Raw genomic sequence first — 14,018 nt, forward strand, 5'->3', positions numbered from 1 at the left:
CACAAGAACGATGACTACAATTGTATGTACAAAACGTTAAGCAGACATGGAGAAAAGTAAAAAGTGCCAAATTGAACCTCAAGATAAAAACTATAATGTCTGAGGTGAAAAATACACAAGATGGCATAAATAGTAGTTAGACACTGCAGAAGAAAATGCTTAGTGAATTTGAAGGAATGGTAAAAGAAACTATCCAAAACTGATGGATCCATGTATTCTGACTGGAAGACGGGCATGGAAGCCACTGGGGAAAAAGTTTCCAAGAGAGTAGTAGGAGAATAGATGAGCTGAGTCATGCTCTGAGTGTGTAGTCAAGGCGGGGGAGGGGGCATATATGGTTTTGAGTCTGTAGAGTGGCAGACACTAGAACCACTCCCGAATCAGCCATCCACCTTGGAGGGGTGAGAGATAGGGAGCCTTTGGACTTGGGGTGGGCTGAGTGAACAATCTGTCACACTGAGGCTGAGACCAATTTTAACGCTAACATTTTTGGCTGTGGGGATAACTATCCTATCTTGTCCCTGAAGAAACACTCTGGTGATTGCAGCAACCATCACCATGGAGGCAGCAATAACATGTCTAATGCAGGCTGTGATGAATGAATGGCGCATTTCCCTGAGCTCTACAGGTTTAAGCTGCATTCACAGGCAGGAGCCGTGTAGTGTATCCTGCGCACTTAGCTTCTCACAGCCTCTGTGGAGTTCATCGTTGTCAGAGAGAGTACAATCAGTTATGGTTCTGTCTGTAAGCCAAAGGCAAACATGGCTGGTCTTTCATAACAAGGAAGCATTCTGAGGGATTCTAGGATAGCTCAAGGGAGGGAGAGCCTAGTACAGAAGAGACTCTGGTGTCCTTTTAACATGGGCTTGAGTGCTATACTTTAAAGTGCTCCCAAGGAATTGTTATTATGGTCCAAATTGAAACTTGACCACTCCAGTCACATGGGAAAAGTTGAGGTGTATTTCTTAGCTTTTTATCTGCTAAAATGTTTCTAGAAAAAAGTACCCCAATAAAAAGGAAGAAATAGTCCTATAATAGAGTTTTTGGAAATTCTGCCCAATTTAAACTTTGCCTTTAGATTCCACTAAACCTCGTGTTTAAAACTGTACAAAAAAGATCTTCATGACCCAGATAATCACGATGGTGTGATCACTCACCTAGATCCAGACATCCTGGAATGTGAAGTCAAGTGGGCCTTAGAAAGCATCACTACGAACAAAGCTAGTGGAGGTGATGGAATTCCAGTGGAGCTATTTCAAATCCTGAAAGATGATGCTGTGAAAGTGCTGTACTCAATATGCCAGCAAATTTGGAAAACTCAGCAGTGGCTACAGGACTGGAAAAGGTCAGTTTTTATTCCAATCCCAAAGAAAGGCAATGCCAAAGAATGCTCAAACTACCACACAATTGCACTCATCTCACATGCTAGTAAAGTAATGCTCAAAATTCTCCAAGCCAGGCTTCAGCAATATGTGAACTGTGAACTTCAGTTGTTCAAGCTGGTTTTAGAAAAGGCAGAGGAACCAGAGACCAAATTGCCAACATCCACTGGATCATGGAAAAAGCAAGAGAGTTCCAGAAAAACATCTATTTCTGCTTTATTGACTATGCCAAAGCCTTTGACTGTGTCAATCACAATAAACTGTGGGAAATTCTGAAAGAGATGGGAATACCAGACCATCTGACCTGCCTCTTGAGAAATTTGTATGCAGGTCAGGAAGCAACAGAACTGGCCATGGAACAACACACTGCTTCCAAATAGGAAAAGGAGTTCGTCAAGGCTGTATATTGTCACCCTGCTTATTTAACTTATATGCAGAGTACATCATGAGAAACGCTGGGCTGGAAGAAGCACAAGCTGGAATCAAGATTGCCGGGAGAAATATCAATAACCTCAGATATGCAGATGACACCACCCTTATGGCAGAAAGTAAAGAGGAACTAAAAAGCCTCTTGATGAAGGTGAAAGAAGAGACTGAAAAAATTGGCTTAAAGCTCAACATTCAGAAAACAAAGATCATGGCATCTGGTCCCATCACTTCATGGGAAATAGATGAGGAAACAGTGGAAAAAGTGTCAGACTTTATTTTTCTGGGCTCCAAAATCACTACAGATGGTGACTGCAGCCATGAAATTAAAAGACGCTTACTCCTTGGAAGGAAAGTTATGACCAACCTGGATAGCATATTCAAAAGCAGAGACATTACTTTGCCTACAAAGGTCCGTCTAGTCAAGGCTATGGTTTTTCCTGTGGTCATGTATGGATGTGAGAGTTGGACTGTGAAGAAGGCTGAGCGCCGAAGAATTGATGCTTTTGAACTGTGGTGTTGGAGAAGACTCTTGCGAGTCCCTTGGACTGCAAGGAGATCCAACCAGTCCATTCTGAAGGAGATCAGCCCTGGGATTTCTTTGGAAGGAATGATGCTAAAGCTGAAACTCCAGTACTTTGGCCACCTCATGTGAAGAGCTGACTCATTGGAAAAGACTCTGATGCTGGGAGGGATTGTGGGCAGGAGGAGAAGGGAACGACAGAGGATGAGATGGCTGGATGGCATCACTGACTCGATGGACGTGAGTCTGAGTGAACTCTGGGAGTTGGTGATGGACAGGGAGGCCTGGCGTGCTGCGATTCATGGGGTCGCAAAGAGTCAGACACGACTGAGCGACTGAACTGAACTGACTGAAACCTCTTGTGTTATTTTGCTTTGTTGTTAGTGACAAGGAAGTTATTGAGATAAATTTCCCTTACCCAATTCCATAACCCATTTTCAAAATTTTTATTTTATTGTTATTTTTGACTGTGCTGGGTCTTTGTTGCTGCATGTGGGGTTTGTCTAGTTGCCACAAGCGAGGACTACTCTCCTATTGTGGTGGGTGGGCTTCTCATTGTGGGGACTTCTCTTGTTGAAAAGCACGGGCTCTAGGTGTGTGGGCTCAGTAGTTGCGGTGCGTGGGCTTTGTTACCCTGTGGTATGTGGAATCTCCCCAGCCCGGGAATCAAACCCATATCCCCTGCAATGGCAGGCAAGTTCTTAACCACTGGACCACGAGGGAAGTTGCCATAGCCAGTTTTTATCTACGATCACTGTTCTGAATGGTTATGGCTAATACATGTGTAGATTTATTATATGCCAAGCAGTGTTCTACACACTCATTAAATATAGTTCACTTAAGTCTCAAATCTAGCCTTCTCTAGTCATTAAAAAAAAAAAAAAAACACAGTTAGAATGTGAAACATTTCCTGTGGGAAAAAAATATGGGTTGTAGTACAAATAAATGCTGTCTGTACAAGACTTAACTCGATGTAGAATTAAAATTACTTACTTGCAGATTTCACGTGATGAAACTTTATTTGGATTAATTTTTGCAAAAAAAAGAGAAAGAAACCTTATTATTCAGACATGCTTATACTTGAATATGATGATTTAGGGCCTGTTACACAAAAATAGTTGTAACTGTATGTAAAGCCATGTAAAACATTAGACCTATGAAAATGCTTTCCCCTAAAGTGTTCGTGAAAGAAATGAGACTGAGAAGGAGTGGAAGAGATCTTCCTAATTTGAACAGAATTGCCCTTACATGCAAATCTCAAAACTTCCAAGTTTGTTATTTTCAAGTAAATCTATTAACGGATATACAGTCTCTTCTGTCTCATTGTAATGAAAATTGTTTCCAATCATTTTGTCAATAAAAAAGTTCTGTACTCCCCAATTGTGACTTACGTAACTATATATAGATAGTCCAAAGCAAAAATGTCAACTATACCGTCCTTTTATCTATTTTTTAAAAGTACCAATCTCAATGTTTATTTTGTACTCAAAGGATAGCTTTCGATGTAAATAATTCCAAAAGCATGAGAACTGAAAGTACAATAAGTTTAAAAATACGCCAGTGTTTGGAAATTAATGGGCTTCAGTTCTTTGTAAATTGCAGTTTTAAAAGAAATGCCTCTTCACTGGGTGTTCTTAAGTTACTATGCTTTTGATACAAATGAATTTTATTATCATAAAACACTAAAATTAAAAGGAACTTTAAAAAAAATATTTTGATTAAAAAATAAAATTCTCAGGTAATATAATTTGCCTATTGCTAGTCTTTTCACATGTACAGATAATGTTTTAAAAATCAGGCAATATAGTATTTCAGATTTGAGGAGAAAACAAGTATTCAATTCTGTGTGCTCTTCTTGTAGTCCTCAATAGGGCCAGAACTCATTAGATAATGTATTTAATGGATACAAAGTAAGTTATGTATGAGTATATTCCTTCATTTAGTCCACTTGGATTCAATGCTAATGTACCGAGTGAAACTTTCTTTTCCTGAAAAGTGTATGTAACATTAGGGAAAATAAAAAGCTAACTTTGCCCTGAGAAATAGTTTATTCACTCATGGAAATATGACAAAAAAAACCAAACCCTAAAAGCCATAATTTTACTTGTCAATCATCTTTACTTTAAAATATTGATATAAACAGTTCTAAGATAGTATGCTTTAATCTCTAGGAAAAATAACATTGAAAATAGCACTGAAGCAGCAAATTGTATTGAATAGGTAGTTCCTCAAAGTTGATTATTCTAAGTTTCAGTACCAAAAGAATTTTTTTTAGAATATCAAGTCAGAAGTCAGTCTTACATTTTTCAGGAAAGATCTTCTTTCCCTGTATATGAAAATATCATTTATCAGAATGAAAAATACTAGATAAAAGCTTTTAAATTTGTTGCTCTTTTTAAAACATGAATAATAGCATTAGTTACATAGGAATCTGATGCTAGTGTATTGACCTGGTCTACATAGACATACTTATTGACCAACACCAAACACTGGGTTCTGAAGATGCCACTGTTGTGGAGAGCTCAGCTAAATTTACTCGAATGTAACAGAACTTCTTGAACTTATCTCAGTGAGTCGGGAGACTGAGGACTGGTGGTACGCACCTGCCAAGAGCCCACTTACATCTGAAATGAATTACCATCTTGAAGAAGAATTTATCCTAAAAGAGTGGGGCCCTTAAAGTGTGATCATGGTCAGTACTCAGCTGTAGGGGGAGGAGGACTTCTGAAGATAGCAGTGTCTGCCTCTTGGCTCAGCTTCCCCACCTCGCCTTTTGACCGAGGCCATGGGAGTGGGAGAGAGACAGAGGCCTGGCTCAGCCCAGGACGCCTGCTAGCATGTTGTGACCTTTGCCAGCAGCAGCAGATTTTCACAGCACGGCCCCTGCTGTGTTGGTGACTGCATGCAAGCCAGCAGCTGCAGCAAGGCACAGAAGACCGTTGGCAGGGGAGGGCCAGCAGTGGAGTAGCAGCAGCATCAGTAACTAGTGCTTTCATGAGGGGGGTTGGCTGATTCAGAAGTGATAATGGGGTGGGGGTGGGGAACCAGATCAGAGCCAAGGACATTAGAGAAGACGGTGGATGTGACACAGCAGCTAAAATTATCATGTGCTCGTGACACACACCTGCAAGGTCCTGGGTATAACTGCATGATTTTGAAAGCGTCTGGAGGAATCCAAACAGTGGTTACTATGGAAAATACTGTTTGGGATGCGACACAGACCATAGGAACAGACGGTGTTTAAATCCTACCTGCTCTGCTTGTCAGCTATGTCAGCAATTTAATCTCTGTTTCCTTGTTAGTAGTATTTACTTACTCCGTCAAGTTTTATGGAGAAAGATGAAATACAGTCTTTCTTTCTGCATAGGAAACTTTAACAATTTTATCTCATTTTAGGATTGCACTGCAGCCAACTGTGCTAGTGAATCAGAATATAAAATTTTAGTGATCAATATTTCTTCATAAACACACATCTTCCCTCTCAAGCTGTCTTACATAAACTACTTTAATCTGGGCATTGTAAAGACTGATTTTTTCTTCTTTTAATTATTGAAAATATAATTGTGTGAAACTATAATGATAAAAATGTATTGTTGGGCAAATAGCACATAAAGATCTTATATGTATGACAATAATAGTACAAAGTGAGACGGGTGATGGAGATATATCCAAACAATGAGATCAAACAGTAACTAAAACCCATAGACAAAGGGGGCATCAAAAATGTGAATTAATATAAAAGACTATGTTTTCTTCTTTCTTCTCTTCTTTAAAAGACATAAAAATGTACAAAGAAATAATCATCACACATAAGAATAGCACAGAAGAGGGGAGAGGGAATCCAGTTACAACGGGAAAAAAATTAATTTTTCCTGTCCTCCTCTTAGAACACTGCCTCATGACCATGACACAGGGATGATAAGAAGCTACCTGGAGGGGCTTTTGGAAGACTTGTGTTGGGAAAATATCATCAGTTTGGAGTAAAAAAGGAAAGATAGACAATGCACAATGAAATGAGGCCTTTGGTCCATCAGTTTTCTGAGCGCAGAAAGCAGCAGCCGAATTGAGAAACCTGCACAGCTATGAACAGATGTGTTTGTTTACCATAAAGGAAGGATGTCACAGAAGCCAGAGCCAATAGTCTAGAGGGGAGAGCCACGGATAACTGAGAACAATGGATTAGGAAGCTACCAATAAATTAATCTAGCTGGTTGTAGGAAATAAGATCAACAAGCAAAAATTAATAGTTTTTCTATAAGCCAACCATACAAACTAAAAAATAAAAATACCTTCTCTAGGTGAGGGTGGGATGATTAGAATATCTCTGAAACATGTATATTACCATATGTGAAATAGATGACCAATCCAAGTTCAATGCATGAAACAGGGCACTCAAAGCCGGTGCACTGAAACAACCCAGAGGGAAGGAACAGGGAGGGAAGAGGGAGGGGGTTCAGGACGGGGGGGACACATGTACACCCGTGGCAAATTCATGTCAATGTATGACAAAAACCACCACAATATTGGAAAGTAATCAATTAAAACAAATTAATTAACTTTAAAAATACCTTCTCCAACTTGCAGATATATTATCAAAATATTTTCAAGATCTGTATACCAAAAGCTATAAAATTTTGTTGAGAGAAATTAATGAACTGCCAAAAAACTAGATAGATACTCCATGTTCATAGATGGGAAGATTCAATATTTTTGAGGCATCAGTTCTCTCATATTGATCTAGGATTCAACTCAATCCCAGTCAAAATCCTAATAGACTTTTTCATTTAGAAATTTATGTCAGTTCAAAATGTAGTTATGAAAGACCCCAAATCTGAAAGAGCCGTAACAATTTTGAAAGGGAATCAATAAGATTTTCAAGAACTAAAGACTACCTGATTTCAAGATTTGTTGCAAAGTTACAGCAACAAAAAACATGAGGTATTTACATAAGAACAGGTATGTAGAACTTGCAACCCTATGGACCGTGCTCCACTGTCCATGGGATTCTCTAGGCAAGAATACTGGAGTGGGTTGGTTGCCATGCCCCACTCCAGGGAATCTTCCCAACCCAGGGATTGAACTAAGGTCTGCTACATTGCAGCCAGATTCTTTACCCCCTGAGCCACCTTGGTGCCAGTGGTAAAGAACCTGCCTGTCAATGCAGGAAATATAAAAGATGAAGGCTCAGTCCTTGAGTCCGGAAGATACCCTGCAGAAGAGAATGGCAACCCACTCCAGTATTCTTGCCTGGAGAATCTCATGGACAGAGGAGCCTGGTGGGCTACAGTCCATAGAATCTCAAAGAATCAGACACTGCTGATGCAATTAGGCAAGCAGATATGTAGAACAATTTCAGTTCAGTTCAGTCACTCAGTCATGTCCAACTCCTTGCGACCCCATGGACTGCAGCACACCAGGCTTCCCTGTCCATCACCAACTCCCGGAGTTTGCTCAAACTCATGTCCATCGAGTCAGTGATGCCATCCAACCATCTCATCCTCTGTCATCCCCTTCTCCTCCCACTTTCAGTCTTTCCCAGCATCAGGGTCTTTTCCAATGAGTCAGCTCTTCGGATCAGGTGCCAAAGTATTGGAGTTTCAGCTTCAGCATCAGTCCTTCCAGTGAATATTCAGGACTGATTTCCTTTTGGATTGACTGGTTTGATCTCTTGCAGTCCAAGGGACTCTCAAGAGTCTTCTCCAACACCACAGTTCAAAAGCATCAATTCTTCAGCACTCAGCTTTCTTTATAGTCCAGCTCTTACATCCATACATGACTACTCGAAAAACTATAGCTTTGACTAGACAGACCTTTGTTGGTAAAGTAATGTCTCTGCTTTTTAATATGCTGTCTAAGTTGGTCATAGCTTTTCTTCCAAGGAGTAAGCATCTTTTAAATTTCATGGCTGCAGTCACCACCTGCCATGATTTTGGAGTCCAAGAAAATAAAGTCTATCTCTGTTTCCATTGTTTCCCCATCTATTTGCCATGAAGTGACGGAACCAGAACTGTGGTGTTGGAGCAGACTCTTGAAAGTCCCTTGGACAGCAAGGAGATCCAACCAGTTCATCCTAAAGGAAACCAGTACTGAATATTCATTGGAAGGACTGATGCTGAAGCTGAAACTCCAATATTTTGGCCACCTGATACAAACTGACTCATTGGATAAGACTCTGATGCTGGGAAAGATTGAAGGCAGGAGGAGAAGGGGACAACAGAGGATGAGATGGTTGGATGGCATCACTGACTCAAGGGACATGATTCTGACTAAACCTTGGGAGTTGGTGATGGACAGGGAAGCCTGGTATGCTGCAATCCGTGGGGTCAAAGGAGTTGGACACGACTGAGTGACTGAACTGAACTGAACTGATGAGCTCAGATGCCATGTTTTCTGAATGTTGAGTTTTAAGCCAACTTTTTCACTCTCCTCTTTCACTTTCATCAAGAGGCTTTTTATTTCCTCTTCACTTTCTGCCATAAGGGTGGTGTCATCTGCATATCTGAGGTTATTGATATTTCTCCCAGCAATCTTGATTCCAGCTTGTGCTTCATCCAGTCCAGCGTTTCTCGTGATGTACTCTGCATAGAAGTTAAATAAGCAGGGTGGCAATATACAGCATTGACGTACTCCTTTTCCTATTTGGAACCAGTCTGTTGTTCCATGTCCAGTTCTAACTTGACCTGCATACAGATTTCTCAGGGGACAGGTAAGGTGGTCTGGTATTCCTGTCTCTTTAAGAATTTTCCACAGTTTATTGTGATCCACACAGTCAAAGGCTTTGTGTAGGCAATAAAGCAGAAGTTTGATGTTCTTCTGGGACTCTTTTGCTTTTTTGATGATCCAACACATGTTGGCAATTTGATCTCTGGTTCCTCTGGCTTTTCTAAATACAGCTTGAATATCTGGAATTTCATAGTTCATGTACTGTTGAAGCCTGGCTTGGAGAATTTTGAGCATTACTTTTCTGGCATGTGAGCTGAGTGCAATTGTGCAGTAGTTTGAACATTTTTTGGCATTGACTTTCTTTTGGATTGGAATGAAAACTGATGAAAGAGAATGAATAGAGTAGAGATAAGGTCACGTACATATGGACAATTAATTTTTCACAAAGATACCAAGGTAACTGATGAGAAAATGATAGCTTTTCTTTTTTTTTAAGCAAGTGATAGAAGACACTGGTTGTACTGAAGGAAGTGAATTTTGATCCATGATTCGTCACTATATTAAAAAACAGAATTGATTAGAGACCTAAATGAAAAATTAAAACCATAAAACTCCTAGAAGAAAATATTTAGGACAGGCAAGTTTTCTTAGGACACACAAATATTAAATATGAAAAGTTTATAAATTAGACTTTACCAAAAACCTCTGCTCTTCAAAATACACCGAAAAGTATATGATAAAGCAAGATATAGACCATAAGAAATAAAATTAGAAACAATTTGACTTTGTTTAGTAAATTTGAGTATTTGCCCTTCCTATAATCCAACAGTCCCACTCCAGGATTCTTGCATGTGAAATCCCATGAACAGAGGAGCCTGGTGGGTTACAGTTCACAGGGTCGCAAAGAGTCAGATAGACTGAAGCAACTTGGCATGCATGCAACCGTCTCATCTTAGCGATAAGGCAGCTGAAATCCAGAAATCCAAAATGATCCAACAATTCCTTTCCTAAAGACTATCTCCTGGTTCAGTTCAGTTCAGTTGCTCAGTCGTGTCCGACTCTTTGTAACACCATGGACTGCAGCACGCCAGGCCTCCCTGTCCACCAACACCCAGACTTTACGCAAACTCATCTCCATTGAGTCAGTGATGCCATACAACCATCTCATCCTCTCTTGTCCCCTTCTCCTCCTGCTCTCAATCTTTCCCAGTATCAGGGTCTTTTCAAATGAGTCAGTTCTTCCAATGAGGTGGCCCAAGTATTGGAGTTTCAGCTTCAACATCAGTCCTTCCAATGAACACCCAGGACTCATCTCCTTTAGGATGGACTAGTTGGATCTCCTTGAAGTCCAAAGGACTCTCAAGAGTCTTCTCCAACACCATAGTTCAAAAGCATCAATTCTTCAGTGCTCAGCCTTCTTCACAGTCCAACTCACATCCATACATGACCACTGGAAAAACCATAGCCTTGACTAGATGGACCTTTGTTGGCAAAGTCTCTGCTTTTGAATATGCTATCTAGGTTGGTCATAACTTTCCTTCCAAGGGGTAAGCATCTTTTAATTTCATGGCTGCAATCACCATCTGCAGTGATTGTGGAGCCCCAAAAAATAAAGTCAGCCACTGTTTCCACTGTTTCCCCATCTATTTGCTATGAAGTGATGGGACGAGATGCCACGATCTTAGTTTTCTAAATGTTGAGTTTTAAGCCAACTTTTTCACTCTCCTCTTTCACTTTCATCAAGAGGCTTTTTAGTTCCTCTTCACTTTCTGCCATAAGGGTGGTGTCATCTGCAAATCTGAGGTTATTGATATTTCTCCCGGCAATCTTAATTCCAGCTTGTGCTTCATCCAGTCCAGCGTTTCTCATGATGTACTCTGCATATAAGTTAAATAAGCAAGGTGACAATATACAGCCTTGATGTACTCCTTTTCCTAATTGGAACCAATCTGCTGTTCAGTGTCCAGTTCTGCTGCTTCCTGACCTGCATACAGATTTCTCAAGAGGTAGGACAGGTGGTCTGGTATTCCCATCTCTTTCAGAATTTTCCACAGTTTATTGTGATCCACACAGTCAAAGGCTTTGGCATAGTCAATAAAGCAGAAATAGATGTCTTTCTAGAACTCTCTTGCTTTTTCCGTGATCCAGCAGATGTTGGCAATTTGATCTCTGGTTCCTCTGCCTTTTCTAAAACCCGCTTGAACTAAAGAGACTCTTAAATGCTCCAGACATGTGTGTGTGTGTGTGTGTGTGTGTGTGTATAAGTGGTGTGGGTTTATTTCCATCTTAAAATCTCGTTCCATTCCTACCTTCCACTCCCAACCTTCTCCTGCCAAATGCGCGCACACACACACGCATATTCAACTTTGTTAGTAGAATCTTCTTATTTCTTTTTAGTCTTTCTTTCAGAGTTAATGAATTTCTTTACCCTGCCCCCTACCATGCTCATGCCTTCTAATCTCCAGGGGTCTTGAAAGTGTGCCCTAGACAAAATCCTTTTGGTGTGTGTGTGCTCTATTGGCAACAGGAATGGGGATGTATGACAAAGATAGAATAGTATTCACAACGTGCTCAATGTATCATTTGGTGAAATGTTCTTAAATTTGGCTTTACTGGGCTTTTCAGTTAATGTCTTGTAAATTTATTCCTAGTGAACTGCCCAGAGTTGACAACAGGACAGACCATATTCCACAGCACAACTAACTAGGAGAAGTTTCATTCTCAGTAAGAAGGGGAGTTGCGTTAGTAATGATATTTTGATGGTCTGATGGAAGTGGCTTCATGTTCTTCTGCAACATATATATGTACATTCTACACACATACACATATATAAGTACATTCTATCTGTAACAGGAACATTATATATTCACATATGTATTATTATATATGATATTAAAATAATGACTTTATCTGTTTGAACAGTTTTAGGTTTACAGAAAAATAAGCAGAAAATACACAGAATTCCCATATACCCCATCATCCCCTCTTGCCCCCAGTTTTCCCTGTTATTAGCATCTTGCATCAGTGTGGTATTTGTAATAATCAATGAGCCAGTATTGTTCATTGTTAATAATTAAAGCCCATAGTTTACACTGAGGTTTATTCTTTATAAGTTCTATGGATTTTGACAAATATTTAATGAGGTGTATCCACCATTACAATAGCATACTGAATGATATCACTGCCCTAAAAATTCTTTATGCTCTCTATCCATCCCTCCTTCACCCTCCCTCTGAACCCCTGCCAACCACTGATGCTTTTGTTGTCTCCACTGTTTTTCTAGTGTCATAGAGCTAGAATTATACGGCATGTAGCCTTTTTAGATTGGAGAAGGCAATGGCACCCCACTCCAGTACTCTTATCTGGAAAATCCCATGGACGGAGGAGCCTGGTAGGTTGCAGTCCATGGGGTCACAAAGAGTCGGACTCGACTGAGTGGCTTCACTTTCACTTTTCACTTTCATGCATTGGAGAAGGAAATGGCAACCCACTCCAGTGTTCTTGCCTGGAGAGTCCCAGGGGCGGGGGAGCCTGGTGGGCTGCCGTCTATGGGGTCGCACGGAGTCGGACACGACTGAAGTGACTTAGCAGCAGCCTTTTTAGATGGGCTTCATTCACTTGGCAATATGCATTTTACAGAGTTTTAAATAAAAGCATTTGACTACAAAGTTTGTTGAAAAAGAAAGTAAATATCACTAAGTGTAGTTTCATCACGAACTCCCCACATTGGTGATTAAAGAAAACAGATCTATGGTGTTTAACTTGTTGCTGAGGTAGATAATTTTTTCAGTTTTTCTTAAGACAGTAGATTAATGTTTATTGTTACCACACCAAGTAAAGAGTGATGGAGCACAGACCTTTGTGGACAAACTTGGAGTTTCACTGCAGTTTCATGTGAGGTCCTCTCTGCTAAGCTACACATTCTGGGTACATTTTCATGAACCAGTTATATTCCTGAGATAAAATCTCAAGGATTTTCACCATCATTGCTTGTCAAAATATTTTTTGCAAGGATTGAATGAGCATGTGTGTAGCATGATTAAAGAAAACCTACTTTATGGAGTAAGTATGAGGATAAAATGTAATAATACATTTAAAATACTCAGAGCACTTCCTGGTACACAGTGTTTGGTAAATATTACCTATTATTCTTTTTAACACAACTGCTGATTTCCTCTCCTCTGTAAAGGCTGTTGTGGAAGAAGGAGGGTGTACTTGAACACTGATGGGGAAGCAGCAAGTTAAAGAGGCAGTAGATCAATGATCAGGTATTAGTGGTGAAGAACCTGCCTACCAATGCAGGAGACGTGAGTTCTATCCCTGGGCCAGGAAAATTCCCTGGAGGAGGGTATGGCAACCCACTCCAGTATTCTTGCCCCGAGAATCCCATGGCCAGAGTAGCCTGGCAGGCTACAGTCCATAAGGTCACGAAGAGTCAGACAGAACTGAAGTGACGTAGCATACACACCGCACAGATCAATGATTAAGAGTTCTGCCCATAGCGTAAGGTCATATGGGTTCAAAAGTCTAGTTTTGCTTGTTACTAGCTAACTTGAAGTTACTTAATCCCTCTGTAAGACTACCTCCGGTATAAATGAGGAGACTAAAAATTCCTATCTAAGTGGTTCTTTGCCAGGGCCTGACACTGGCTCTGCTCTACAGCAGTGATTCAGGTGCCATCACGAGTGGGTTACAGCTTACACTCTGGACCGTTTGGGTAAATCCTGGCCCCTTTGATTTTTGGGAATGTGATGGGGCAAGTTATTTAGTACTTCCTTGTTTCTGTTTCATATTTGCATAAGTGAAAGTGTTAGTTGCTAAGTCATGTTTAGATTTTTTTGTGACCTACCTCATGGACTGTGGCCCATCAGTCTCCTCTGTCCATGAGATTTCTCCAGGCAAGAATACTGGAGTGGGTTGGCATGCCCTCCTTCAGGGGATCTTTCCAACCCAAGGATGGAACCCAAGTCTCCTGCATCGCAGGCAGATTCTTTACTGTCTGAGCCACCAGGGAAATCCTGCAT

The sequence above is a fragment of the Bos javanicus genome, chromosome 6 (assembly GCF_032452875.1).
Source record: "Bos javanicus breed banteng chromosome 6, ARS-OSU_banteng_1.0, whole genome shotgun sequence".
NCBI classification, from domain to species: Eukaryota; Metazoa; Chordata; class Mammalia; order Artiodactyla; family Bovidae; genus Bos; species Bos javanicus.